Below are 15,520 nucleotides of genomic sequence, written 5' to 3'. Positions count from 1 at the left end.
CGCAACCACACGGTGAACACTTTTCAAAATGTAAAAGCAAAGCACTGAGGACAAGGACCAGGTAAGATTTGCAGGTTCACATGAAGCAGAGGCACTCAAGGTGTCCAGACAATCAAAGCAGACAAAGCCATGCATAATTTCAGGTTTCCCAGGGAAATTTTACAAAATTCCAGATAAATCTTACGTGATTACTGCGACAGATAAGAGTTTGAAAACACACAGATGTTAAGTATTTTAAAACACCCAAAATAACTTCAATACTTTTAAATAAGATTATATTTATGCACTAATTTACGTTTCTAATTAAAAGACTTAAACTTAGTTATAGAAATTTTAGATGTCGCCTGAAAATCTAGTCCCCATGAACGCAAGTTTCAAACAATAAATTATTGATATGAAAAAGACAAAATACAACCTGGTGATAGAGAGTATACTGGTCTCCAACCAATCAAAGCAGAAGTATCTATGCATAATTCATTTTTTTTTCACGGCGAAATTTTACAAAATTCCAGGTTAACCTTATGTGATTAATGCGATAGATAACACTTTTAAAACACCCAAAATTGCGTCAGTACTTTTAAATGACATTACACCTATGCATTACTTTACGTACCTAAATTATAGACTTTTTTAAAAGAAATTTAAAATTTCTATAAAGGTTAGTTATAGAAATATTAGATGTCACCACGCATTCCATTCTTTGTGATTTTGAATCTTGTTAGAGTCGAGAGTAAAAAGAAAACATTCCGATTCGCTTGTCTAGTCAGACATTCCACGTTTCAATTCCGCTGTAAAAAATATACTGCAAGTTATCAATAAGAGACTCTTTGTTACTTCCTCAAAAAATTTCATCACCAAATACAGAAAATATTTTTTCTGCAATATATAATGGTGTAACAGCCGAAACCGATCATAAAATAGAAATTTTTTTGAAAGTAACAATAAGACATATTGATAACATGGAGCTCTTCCACCACGTACAAATTTCTAAGTTTTAATTTAAGGTACTGCACTTAAAATTACGATAAAACAAGTTTTAGGCCAGAGAAATGGGCGTTGAACTGGCAAAATTTCATCAGAATTTGAAATAAGAAATAGAATATTTTGAAATTCCAGATTGGAGCAAACATTTATGAATAAGTCATGCATAATTCCAGGGACTAAATGTTCACGCATAATTCCCGATTCTCCCCGTTTTCTCGGTCTCTGGACACCCTGGCACTTCATATAATTTCAGTTAATGTAAATACTGGCACAGGATAAAATTACAGTTGTTAGCTACTCGGTTAATTATATAGAGTCAAAGGAGGAAAAAGGCGTTTCTGGAAGGCTTACTTCGTCGGAGATAATATCAGTAGGAGAGATATACTGGAGTTTTGATCATGATTTACGGCTTCATTCAGCGTTGGGCATAGTGGAGAATTTATATAACGCAGAGATATGGATGATATATGAAAGCAAAGCCCACACACAAAATTAAAAACAAATAGAAAATGCTGTAAAATGAAGAATAAATTGACAACGCTCAGGGCAAAGTGGATAATCATCGTTTTAAATTACGGTATAGCTGCTTTAACAGTCAATTTGAATCCTCACATTCGACTTCGTCTTGGCATTTTGAAATACCTGTTTTCCTCAATTTTATTTTGATCACATAAATTAATAAACAGTATAAGATGGAATGCTAACCATAATTTTTTTATCTTTTGGAATTGGAAAAAAACAAATGTTACGCAGAGAAAATACCAAATGTACTAAGTTAACTTGCCAAACGCATAAAATACTTCTCATTATATACATACATGGCCAGCACAAGAATTACAGGGGAATACAGATCAAACTGTGTGGAAAATATACGGAGGGCGAAGTAAAGGCAAGGGTAGTATAAGAAAATTATGACAGGTTAAGAATAAAAATAACCTGAGTTGATTAATTGTTGAGAACAAGATGAAAATAAAAAAGTCTTCCTTCCTCTGCTGACATTAAATTTTGGTGTTACTATTACTCTTCCTGAAAAGTTAGGGGTTTACCTTATGGATTTATCATAGGAGAAAATACACCTCACCTTAAAAATGTACCTACATTACATTTCTGGAGGATCTGTCCGTTCTCTGAAGATAATATCAGTCAGCTTGATATACTGGAGTTATGTCATGATGAATGGGCTTCTGCCACGGGGGGCATATTGGAGCATTGATTTTGCAGCGATAGTGGATGATATATTAAATGGAAAACCCAGACGAGACCCAAAACTGATAGAACATAAAGAAAAAGCTGCTAATATATAGCGATTCAGTGGACAAGGATTGTTTTAAATGACGGTTATATCTAAAAGAAAAGTAATTTCGACAATCTAACATTCAATTTCCCATTGTTCAACACTCTAATCGAATACAGCATTGATCTTCCTCGGTTGCATTTCCCTGGTATGTACAGCAATTACATTGAATCATACCATCTGCTCACTAAAATTTATATTCAAAAACGATTAAATCAAATATTAAGAAACGGTGGTTACTTTGGTCAACTCAAAAATCAAATTTATTTCTTTTTGCTATTGATATTAGAGATTAATAGGAGTCGAAGGACAATTACTCGCAACCTTGAGGGAAATTAGCAAAATATCAAGGAATAATAGGCATAAGCAGAAGAGATGCACTAACCCGGTATTTATCGTTTACTTTTTGCAGATGAACTCTTAAAAAAATGAGGATAAATATGATTGGATTAAGTTATAAAAAATTCTTGATGGTCAATTGCAGAAAAAAAGACGAGGATAGTGACTTACATTCCTGGAATGACTCTTACTCCGTCTCCTAAATTTATATATGTCACAGCGATGTGGGCTTCAGCCACAGGGGGCATATTGAAACATTGATTTTGAAGCGATAGTGGATTATGTCTAACACTTGAAGTCCATACGAGACCCAAAACAGATAGAACAGAAAGATAAAAGTGATAATTTGTAGCATTTTAGTGGATATGGATGAGTATTTTAAACAATGATATCTCTTAGAAAAGTAATTTTAAAACAAACACTCTACGTTTTCATGGTATACGGCAACGCTCTTTCGTTGTAGTATTATTATGGTATATAAAACAATCGCATCGAATAATACGACCTACTCCCTAAAATGTACACCTAGAAACGACTAAAACAAATATAGCACAACAGTACAACTACGATCAACAAAATGATAAAACATATTCATTATTGACACACAAATGAGATTATTATAGGAACCAGAGGTCGATTTATTGCAATTGAATAGGAAATATTTAGAAACAAAATTAGTGAGCAAAAGCAGTTTATGTGAAATAGGTGGCCCAACGGTATAAATCGATTGGTTGTTGCTAATACTCTCTAAAAAAAAAAGTAAGTATAAAATATGATTTGATGAAGGTATTAAGAAAACTTGAAAGGTTAATTCGTCAAGAAAAGAAAAAGAGGAGAAAAATATCTTACATTTCAGGAATTCCTATTCCTTCTCCTGAGATAATATCTGTCACAGTGATAAACTGGGGTTTTGCTCATGATGTACGGTCTACTGCTACGGGGGGCATATTGGAGCATTGATTTCGAAGGGAGAGTGGATGACGCATAAAAGGAATGCCCGAGGAAGACGGCAAAAAACTGTGCTATCCACTTTTTGCTACTCCGGGCCTGCTTCAGCGCTTTCTCATAAATCAAATGGCGCTTAAAACAGGGAAATCCTTTAACGTGGTCTTAGATGATAGGCACAGATAAAGTTCCAAAGGTTTTTGTACCAATACGGCTTACTCCCCTCAGATAACCTCCGATAGGGAGTACAGTGCTTTCGACTCCTTCATAAGGCGCCGTAAAAAATCATGGGCGCACTGCTATAAAAAATTAGTAATAAGCGACTTAAATAACAGAATATGAACTCATTATACTACGTATCACATTTCCCAAGCATGTAACAAGTTATCTCTGCAATTTCCATATCCTTTCCCTTCATTTATAGCAATATCATAGTCATTTATTTATAAAAATGATAGGAGCAGGATTGATATCCCATAAATATATTTTGTATTATAGTTATCATTATATAATGGGCTCAAGTGGCTTAATTCCAGCCCTTTCTAATCGAAAATGAAAAATAAAAAGCATTATATCTTTGTTTTTTTCTACTTTAAGCACGCAATTGAAAAAGAATCCAATGCTGCTTTAACATTCAGAGGAGTTTATAGTCAAAGAGTAAAAATATATATACTTATTTTACTTATAAATTGTATGTAGACAAATTCAAGCTTTAATAAGAAGCTTCGATATACCTCAAGCGATTATAATGGACATTTTACGAGATTGAGCATTGCACTCTCAAACCCATGAGATTGAGCTCCATGGTAATTCCAACAATAAATTGATAATTCCAACACTAAAGTGATACTATTATTGAATTGGATACATTAAAAAGATCGTTTAAATTTACGGTTCACGTATGGAGTAACAATTATTTGATGAAAATACAAAACAATTGAGCAAATCGTAGGAGTCGTACACTTATTAATACGAACGAAAGATAAATCTCTTCTCTCTCCCCGCATAGGCATAAATATTCCAATTCGACCTCCGTATCCGCCGTTTAACCACTTTGTATAAGTTGAACGCCGTTGGATGAGATAACAGTTGATTTCTAAAGGTTTTTAACTCAATTTTTAAAACAAATGGTTACACATCCAGAAGGAAGAGAGGTGCGATGATCTGAATACGGCAAGCTTCTACGTCTAGGAAGTTTGAAGGGATCTCCAAGCCTGGTTTCCCGAATCTCTCAACATTATATCGATACTAATTTTTATATAGAACTATTTTTTCTATCGTAATACGACGATTGCACCAATTATGATTATTGCACCAATATTCGCTGGGTGAATCTATGATTCCAGCTACCAAATGATGTCTTATGTTACTCAACGCCAAAGGACACCAGGGACTATGAAAATATTAGAAAAACATTCGGTCTCCCGACATGACACCAATACGGGATGAGGGCGGAAGTTGAGAAGTTCCAACGATTTGAAATGACAGCGGAGGAGTTTTCAGACTAGGCATACACAGACAGTTTGTAAATTGCGGAAGAGCCAAAGTGACACACAGGAAGAAGAAGAATTAGGGCCAAACAAACGGGATGACGAAGACAAATATGCTCTTTTAGAGGATGGAACGACAGGGAAATCTGTTCGGGGAGTTTTTGGGATCAGAGATATATGGCATTGGGCCTGAAGACTAAATACTTTCCCTTCAATATTCCACAGCGTAATCCGACATTCCCATTGCCAAAATACATCTCATCAATCTCCCTGCCTTTGTTAATAGCCACCTATAATTAGGCTCATTTACATAACCAAGTTGATGCAATATTTATCTTGCTCACTAAAGTGCAATTTCCGATTTTCAATCCAAGTAGTAATAAAAAAAAATTATCGACCACAAACACCAATAGCTTTTAAGATCATTTCTCGTGTTTTTGAAATGCTACACGGAAGTTAGGCAGTATAATGTGTGCTGAACGTATTAGATACCTGCATGAGCGTACGTTGTAGTTTGTGTATGAGAAATGTGAAGGAAAACAGAAAAATAATAGTTAAAATTCGTAAAAATAAAATAATATATAAATAATAATAATAAAATAAAATAAAAATTCCTAAAAATAATTCACTGTTGCAAAGTCGTGACGCGCATTCGCGCATAAATATAATACGAAATAAATATAATCCATAAATATAATCGTACAGTTAACGGACACGAAAAAAACAGATGGAGAATGAAACGAGAAATTTGTCACTAAAATGGAATAAATAAGAGTACAGAAATAATGAATGAACCCAAAAATATCATATAATTACGTAATGGGAAGATTATTTTCTTTAACACCTGATTACGATTATTATTTATACAAACACGAGACAAGTCTAAGTAGGAGGTTATGACATTATTACATAATGGCAAGTTTGTTTTCTCTATTACGTGATAACGATCATTATTTATACCAACATGAGACAAGTCTAAGTGGTTATCAAGTCTTTACTCGAGGAGGTGGAACAACATATGGAACTCATTCGGGGAACGGACAGCCATCTCGTAACTTACCCCAATTTTGGCAATGAAGATGTTCGCGGAAAAAAACATTGGGAATTAGGGTATATCTTTTGAGGCCGTTATTGTGTAGGTCAACAGCGAGGATGCTAACTTTATGGGGGCACAGAGATGAGTTTGTGCTCCTCAAAAGGGCGATGAAATATTCTCCCCTAGGGTGAAACGGACCACGATAACCGCAGAATATGAGACCCGCCCACCGAGCCAACATTTTCTGCTGCAGAGCCAACAGAACGGCCAGCAAAGGATAAAGTGTAATGCACGGAAGCAGCAAGAATAAGGGAGCAAGGGTCACCAGAGCGAAAACAAAAAAAAACAAAGATAAAGGCTGACGGATATTTCGGAGATAGATTATCAACTCAAACGAGGCGAAATGAATAAAGGTAATGGCTGTGGGAATTGTGAGATGCGAAACCGAGAAAAACTGAGCATCATTAAGGGAGAAATTTGATGAATCTCGAGTAGCACATAAAAAATGCTGATTACAGAGAGGAAAGGGATGGAGAGATATGAAAATTTAGCTCGAGAAATTTTGGCCGGGAGAGGTTAACCAGTGATTTAGGAAGAGGAAAATTGAGAAGCGGGACCAGAATGGCACATCACCCAAATATAATTCGTCGCTACCGAGCAGAAATTTTCACTGGCCGTTTTGATGATCATTCTAAATGAAAACTTTTGGGCTATGTCGCCACGTCAATTTTTGGGTGGCCCTAACGTTTCCCGACCGATGCTGGTCGCTTTCTCAAGGGAATACGATGAAGTGGGAATTTAAATTCATACATAAAGATATCCGTGTTAGGGGAGGGTAGCGAGAGGTTGGAGAAGTAGCACGCTGATGGTTTTTTTCGAATTACGGATTAAAAAATCAACAACCTACTTGATGCATTGCGTATTCAATATAAAAATGATATTCTACCGTCCCAAAAGGTAAATTAATTTCAATTATTACCTGAAATTCTTCGAGGGATTAACGTTAAACTAACCTCCGAAAATTTGATGGAATACGCCTACTATATGTTAAATGATCATAATTTATTTTTCAGCAGAAAAACACGATGGCTCCTTTGGGTCGTATCCTAAATTCTTTGATTTCAATATCCAGCAGGGTACGTATAAATAAAACTTCTCCCCTCAGATCATTAGCAAGTTCACCCACCCATTCGAGACCCAGTCATCCAAACCTTCCCATTACAACCGAAATATTCTCTCGATTACGCACTCCCGGATTCTTTCGCCCTCTGCTGCGAATTACCCACTCCACCTCCATGAGCTTCCTCCACAGGTTAATTCGTGTCATTCCCAGCAATTTCTCGTTCTTTTTTTCACAAAGGGTACCAAGTTCAACTCTTACAAGTATTTCAAAATTTTCATCATGTGAACATCACTAAAATGTGAACATTCACTGAGGAAAGTAAGCATCATGGTTCAAGGTAAAAATAGGAATTCTCTACATCGGAACATCAAAACCCGGGTCACTTCACGTGAAACAATAATTGAAATAGTTAAAATCTAATTAATATCATAAAAATAACTCTTATAATAGTGCATAATACTTAATAATAATACCTAATATATAACTCTTATTTCACGCAACGTTTCTTCCCACTGCAAATTCTTCACTAAATTCTAAGCAACCTTTTCTTCCTTCTTGATCATGTTGAAATATATTCCACTAATAACTGAACTTCGTGATCCTCTTTGATCGCGTAAGAAACTGACTTCTTAAGCCCAAGCACACTATTCCAAGAGATTTACTGCACTTTTCCTTTCGTGTGTCAAAAGTTAATGGCACCGCTCTTCGCAGACACAGAGTCGAACAAATCGTGAAGTTTTGACACGAAAGATTTTCTTCTCTTTCTTCATCTCCATGGCAGTTTCCACTCTCCTTTTATGTCGTCGCATGTTCCTCCAACATTTGTGTATTTTTTTCTAACCCTTCAAACACCTTAATTTCCGTAATAACAGGAATTCTCGTTTTGTCAAAAAATGAAACATTTCTTACGGTTGTTCTCGCACAAAGTCTAATAATAGACTTCTAACCCCTTAGGTGACACAAAAAACGACACAGTACTTCCCTCGTTGTAGGTAACTTTGAGTCAAGTATTTCCTCACTTTCTTTTCCAACTAGTTCAATGTTTGAATTTAGTACTAATTTCATGCTTGTTAGCCTATTCTTAAACTGAACGTCATGTGTATCCATGATTAATTAGTTATTCCACTACTTTTCTCCTTCAATCCTCAAAAACTTAACACTTCTTTCCTTTTCATACTATGCACAAGAACTAATGCCCTCTCCATTTTGATCTACAACCGTTAACTGACTGCCTCGTTTCTTCTTTCTGGATTATTTCTATCCTGTAGTGGAGCACTGGAAAAATGAATGAAAAGCAAGAATTTCTGGGACTAATTGGCGTGTCTAAATACCCTCAAATGCCTCGTAAATGCCATTGATCAAAAAATTAATACAGCAATACACTTCATGCAATCAATAATCTCACTGATTCCTCCCCTTTAAAGAAACCGAGGTCACAGCTTGAATTTATTATCTCGATTAGCATTTCTGGGGGTGAGGGGGTTCAATGTGTTGCAGAACAGACGTGCCACTGGATACCGATATCCTCACGTGCGACAGAATGCGGGAATTGAGAGGCAAGAGTAAAAGTCGAGTTCGTTTCAGAACGGAAACGAAGCATTTTGCGAGCATGCGGAAAACTGGCGGGGTCTGAATAGCCCAATTACCGACGGAAATCCCTCGCCGTAATATTCACCCCCTTGAATTATCGCGGAGTTGAGTCAACGATAAAAGTGAAAGGGCATGAGCTGGAGGATTTAGAGCAACTTCGTCGCTCGTATAATTTGAAAAAAAAGTTCTTTTTATTTTGAACGCGAAATAAAATTACGAGGGTGGAAAAAAATTCGTCCATGAAATCAAAGAAAAAAACAGCCACTTTTTAAAGTAATTTATGGTGGGAATACTCGTAAGTTTTTTCAATTAGGAAGTAAGTACTAAACAAATTGGAAGATTTTATGATAAATGCCAAAAAAATGTCTGAAAAAATAAACAAATAAGACTTGTTTTCGAGGATAATGAATTGAATCGATGTGCTGAGATAACGGAGATCTAGAAAGGAGCCCTTTTTATTTTATTTGTAGTTATTCTTGGAGAGAGCTGACGGTTGCAATGCAATACATAATGTAATAAAATGGGCATATAATGCTCAAGAATGCAATTCCCTCTGATTATTGATAAAATTTCAGGTTTCCTTAGCTACAGGATGAATGGCAAAGAAACTAACATATCAGCGACTGATAGAAAGAAATGGCCTTTAAAACAATAGTAAAAAAGTGGGAGGGAAAACATGAACGGAGGATTTGTAAACGCCAAAACTCAAGAAGAGAACACATTCGTAAACAAAAGTTGGCAACCAATTATTTTACGCACATATCAAATGACGCCGACAATAGCGAAAGGTTATCAGTTCAAATTACAAAAATGTCATATCCCCAAAATTAAAAATGAAAACGCAAGAGAGTGAACAGAGCAGCAGATATTTAAGGGCGTATTACATCTCAACAATCTTTATTTTTGATTTCCAATTAATTCAATAAATATAAGACAGTGTGAGTCACGAGCCTCGAATACCTCCATCGTGGACATGGATTAGGAATTACATGATTTCCTCGAAGTAATCCTTTATTGTTCTAACCAATGCAAATTTTAATAATTTCCATTAACCAGACCATGAATATACACTTGATTTTTAGTATAATAAATAAACAGAGATCGATTGTTTATTTTTGTTGTATTATCTTATTTTTAGTCTCAAAAATTGCGGTACAGTGCCAGTAAGAATATTGCTTTAATCAGCGACCTAATTTCATTAGAAGCAAAGTTGCATTATATAATTTTTTCAATTGATCCCCACCGAACACACAAAAATATCAACTCCATCACTTATTCGCTTCCAAATATAGTTTAACTGCGTCGAATACGAAGACAATTCACGCTTCAACAACCATTCACGAACTATTGGTCGTTTCCCAAATATCATTTGGATCTTTTTTGGATTTGGATTTCATCTGAGTACTGGCAATGCTCGAACTGGCATTGCTTTCTACGTGAACAAAAAACTCCAAATGCATTCAACATTGTCACTCAAGTATATCCATTTTGAAAATATAGAACGACACATATCCACGAAACAGCGCTGCGAGACTAGAGCCACGTGAAATATGGGACAAAGAACAGTAATAACGCGGAAAGAGGTATTGGAATTCAAGGAAATACTGCCACGAGTACAACCAATATTCCTTTCCAAAAATCATACAAATTCTCATAAGTAGGAATATATGCCCCATACTTTGTCTAAGATAGCAATCACCCATTGTGAAATTTAGAAAATTCTTCGTAATATTTCTTTTTACAATTTATATAGATGGAGTTTTCCTCATGCATAAATCATAGCAAGGTAATATTATATGCTGATGATGTAGCTTTAATTTGCACACAATACGATTTTGATATAGCACAGCAAAATATGCAAAATGACATAAACTCAATTTCCCAATGGCCGCATGACTACGGTTTATTAATTAATAGTAAAAAAATCAAAAGCAATGCATATAGTAAGCAAAATGGGTGGACTTTAATCCATAAATTTAAAAATTCATGATCATGATTGCATGCATAACCATTACATTAAGACAAAGTGTAGATGCTGTAAAATGACTCAAGTTGAAAAATACAAGTGTTTAGGATTAATAATGGACTGCAATTTTAAATTTAATGAACACGTATATAAAATAAATTACAAGCTAAAAAGATATTTTACCAAATGTATCATATCAAAACTATGTTAACCCAAAGATTTTATTAAATATTTACTATGATTTGGTTGAATCAGTGATGAGATATGGTCTGGCAGTGTGGCGAAACACTACAAATGTTCACAAAATCTCTCTTATTAACTCCCAAAATAGAAAAGTGAGAACAATATAATTATGTAAATACAATTTAGAAGACTATGCGTAGGTACCAGACATTTATTTGGTCTACAGGGAAATATGTGTACTGCCCTTAAATAAACTTTATGACTACTCATAACAGAAAATAATTTTAATAATAAATATAAAATGAAAAAAGGCAATAAATGTGGAATGAAGTTGAGGGGTAAAGAGCTGTTTGTAATTCCAAAGGCATACACCAACTATAGAATGAGAATGCTTTGAGTAACAATACCAAAACTAATCAATTATGTAAATTTAAAAACCCAAAACATAACCACTTAATCAGAATAAAAAAGAATGTGAATAAAACTGTTACTGGAAAAATAATAACAAAAAACTGATGAAAATGGATTATTTTCTACTCTATAGATTATGAACCTATGTCTAACAAAGGTACAATTATTTTTCAGATATTTTCTAGTTTTAAGGTATCAATTGTATCAAAGGTAAATCAATTGTCACACTGTGTATTTCTTGTCCTCAATATGTGTGTATATGTATGCACCTCCTAACGAGCCAGTGGCTCAGGAGGACTTAAATTGTAAATATTTATGTGGCCTATAACTATGTATCCAAGATTGTATTTTTTATTTATATTTGTCCTTGTTTTTTCCTACTTATTTTAGCTTTCCTAACATGTAAGATTTTCATGTTACATCGAAACATATAGTGTTACAATTTTTTCTGATTGTTACAATAAAGATTTCATTTCAAAGATCTCATTTCATATATCATCTGCCACGATTTTTTTTATCATTTCTGAATGAAAGGAGGGAGGGTTTGTAACAGGTGTATTTCAATATCTCTACCGTGCACTGCGTTAAAAACATAAACTTTTCCTACGGGACTTTGAAAACCATAGGCATTATTTTCATTTAAAAGGATAGCTTGATGCAGAAAATGAATTAGAAATAACTTAAACTCCGACAAATTCTTTACATGATACTTTCCACCATTGACTACTACGGCAAAAAGTATTTTTGACTTTAATATAATTAAAAAATGTAGCTCACAAACGAATTATGTGATTAGTTCAAAATGCTAATCATGCCAATTAAGAAGGTAGATTAGTACTTTTTTCATTCCAAGAAATTGATATTGACTATGAAAGCTTATACGTTTTGCATCCTTGAATATTATCCTTACTTTAGGACTCGCTAATTCAGTAGATGTTGCTTTTTAAGGTTAAATTTTACTCGCAAGCGAAAGAATACTTTGTGCTGATTAACAAAAAATTCGAGTAAAAATTATAATTTGATCGAAAATTTAGTTTCCATTTTAATCAAGCCGAGAACGTGACCAGCCAAACCTTTTGAACAAACGCTCTCTGTTGTAGAATATTTTTTGTTAGAATTCTTGGAAAAAGCGATTTGGACGTTTATCAATCACTACCATTATCTTTGGAAATCTCCAAGGCATGAAATATGGTAACCTCCCACGGAATATTGGTTTTAATATATCATATAATTGACTTCATGGCGTAAATTATTTCCGCCTTTCGTAAGTATTAGATAAAGTTCAACATTTACCCGCAAAACCACTTAAAAAGGGATATAGTAACACCAAAACTTTTTCTTGATCAAAAAAAGACATCCAACAGGCAGGAGAAATATCAGCATATACCACTTCCGATGGGTTCGTGGCGAATTTTTCCCTTCCAGTGAAAATGAAATTGAAAAATACGATAGATGAATGAATAAGACTTTGATATTAACTTCACAACATGGGCTTAAATTTTCTAAACAGGACGCAATTGATCCGTCAAGGTAACCTCAGGGTTGAAAATCTTCATTCAATTAATTTATATCGCCAAGTACGGATGGAGTATGGAATAATGAGGGCAATCTGGGGGCATCTTTCCTTCTTAATACTACGGCTATTAATGCCTCTTCTGCCCCAAAAAAGTGAACTAGAAAAAATTATATAAGACTGAAAGTACTCATCAATTTCCAGTTCTCATGGAAATAAGATGGTTAAAAAATGTGCACCGAATTGGCACATAATCCTCCATTTCGAGCATGAAATTTTGAGACAATACCTCAAAACTCTTCGTTTTGTAAAGAAAAGCACTCAGACTATCCCTGGTTATGATGGAATTTCAGTTACCACAGCCGATTACATACAAAATAACATTATCGGAGTAACAAGAAGAGTCGACTCTTCACTTCAAAAACTTGGGAATCGATAAATAAGTCTCCCAAAAAAGTAACAATGTGTAAAGGTCGAAGTTCATGGAGATTTTCCGCACATTAACGGAATAAAATTACACAATAATAACATCTCATGCTTCCCCAAAACGTTTTTATTTCTCAATGAGGCATTATTGAAAGGATTTTCCCAAGGTATCTACACCAATGAAAATATGCTGCCCAGCGCTAAAATCACAACTTCCAAATTTTCACACGTAATGACCTCATTGATTTTCAATTTCATAAGCATCATTGATTTTCATTCTCATATCGCCTTTTCCAAAAATATTTTTGGGAACTTCGTCCACATTACCTTCTCAATACACTCGATACAGTAATAACACGCTTCCCACTCTAACTAAATCATAAAATTCACGGTTTTTCCAGGTTTATACGGTCTAAATGTTGTCAAATTCACGGTCTGTAGAGAAGGCATTTTAGACAGAAATATATCGATGAAGCCCTAGTAGTACCAGATGAGCGGATTTGATTCCTTGGGCGATTGTTGAGCGTTTTTGCAGTTGGAGGTATAGATATTGATCACGTAACAATCATCGGCCGCACGTTAATTAAAAATGTAACAAACGCAACAGACGCCGGGAATGCAAATGCAGCAATGAAACAGCTATCTCTCATGACGTCACCTCCCTAGTAGAACCAAAAGGATTATATCTGTGTATTTTTAAGATTTCGAAATACATCGGTACACAGATTTACAAATCTGTATATTATACATATTTTATACATGTCTGATGATCCATGGTCCTATGATGTGTACCAGAATCTTTAAAATATACAAATTATATCCTTACGGCGTAACCAGCCTAGACGGCACAGAATCCTCCGTATCTAATTCGTATGCAGATAGTATCCATTGACAAAAAGCGACGGAGCGGTAGCCAATGGATACTATCTGCATACGAATTAGATACGGAGGATTCTGTGCCGTCTGGGAGGGATCATCAGACAAGTATAAGATATGTATAATACACAGATTTACGACAGTTATACATATTTTATCTACATAAAATCCATATTCTGGCAGCAGATGTGATACGTATAATATCTAGATATTATCTGCGTGGTAGAGGACATTTGCATGTATTTTATACGGATATAATATGTATACAGTGTATACTATGATACGTATTTAATCTAGATATAATCCTTTTTGCGCTACTAGGGCTATCGTTAGCAGAATTCAGGGTCGGCTAAAGGTTGTGAGTGGGAAAATGGGGGGTGGCAGGGAAGTGAAGAAGTGTATGATTTTTCGACAGGGTTGATGAACACTTTGGTTACCGGTCTTCCAATCAGAGGCTTAAGGTCCATATGTGATCATGGCGCACGGACCAACAATTGCGCCTCGAGTATATGCGTGCAGATAAATGCTTGGACAGTGTTTGCGAGTGACTGACCTTGAAACATAATCGACACAACGACGTATTTCTTTTTATCAGTCAATCGTTGTTCTACCATCAAGTTTGAGAGATTTTTAAGCCTTATGAGGAAATTCACGACTTTTTCCATTTTTTTTTCACGGTATTCAATTCATGGCTTATCCACGGTGTTAAGGTTTTCGCGGTTGTTGGGAGTCCTGAATAATCACCACTGAAAATGGTTCAACCCTAACTTTGGTTCGGAAAGATTAGTGTAATGGTCACAAAAAATTAAGTCACAGGCGTGTGACATTCAAATATCCTTTTTACTTAGTAGCAGGGCAGCTGTAGTTCCTTTCCTCGGGGTCACCTAGCACTCCGAGGATATTTATTTTGCAGTTACATAAGGCTTCACTCCGTAACGGAACCTGGTACTCTCTCTGTTATAATGTTTTTACACTGATTAATAATTTAGGACGTCGAATTCTTCAATAAAATATTATTGTACTTTCTACAACTTACAGGATTTGAATTTATAATATCAAACATTGCGATAAAATTGCCATTCCAAACCCGGGAAATGACAAAAATTGAATTTTTTTCTTTGGTATTTTCCTAAGCCGTAAGGATGCTGAGAGAGTGGAGGAAATTTTTAATGCAAATTAAATTTGAAGAAGTCACATAAACTCATAAAAATTTATGGACAAATTTACGAGAGATAAAAATATATTCCTTGGCGTGTACACTTCACAGGTGTTTGAACCCCCATGTATTCCCAAATATTTACCTAAACTGATCTTTCTCCAATCTCCCCCTTTTCGTTGGCTAAT

This window comes from Ischnura elegans, chromosome 5 (genome assembly GCF_921293095.1).
Source record: "Ischnura elegans chromosome 5, ioIscEleg1.1, whole genome shotgun sequence".
In the NCBI taxonomy this organism is placed as follows: Eukaryota; Metazoa; Arthropoda; class Insecta; order Odonata; family Coenagrionidae; genus Ischnura; species Ischnura elegans.
This window is presented reverse-complemented; position numbering follows the sequence as displayed.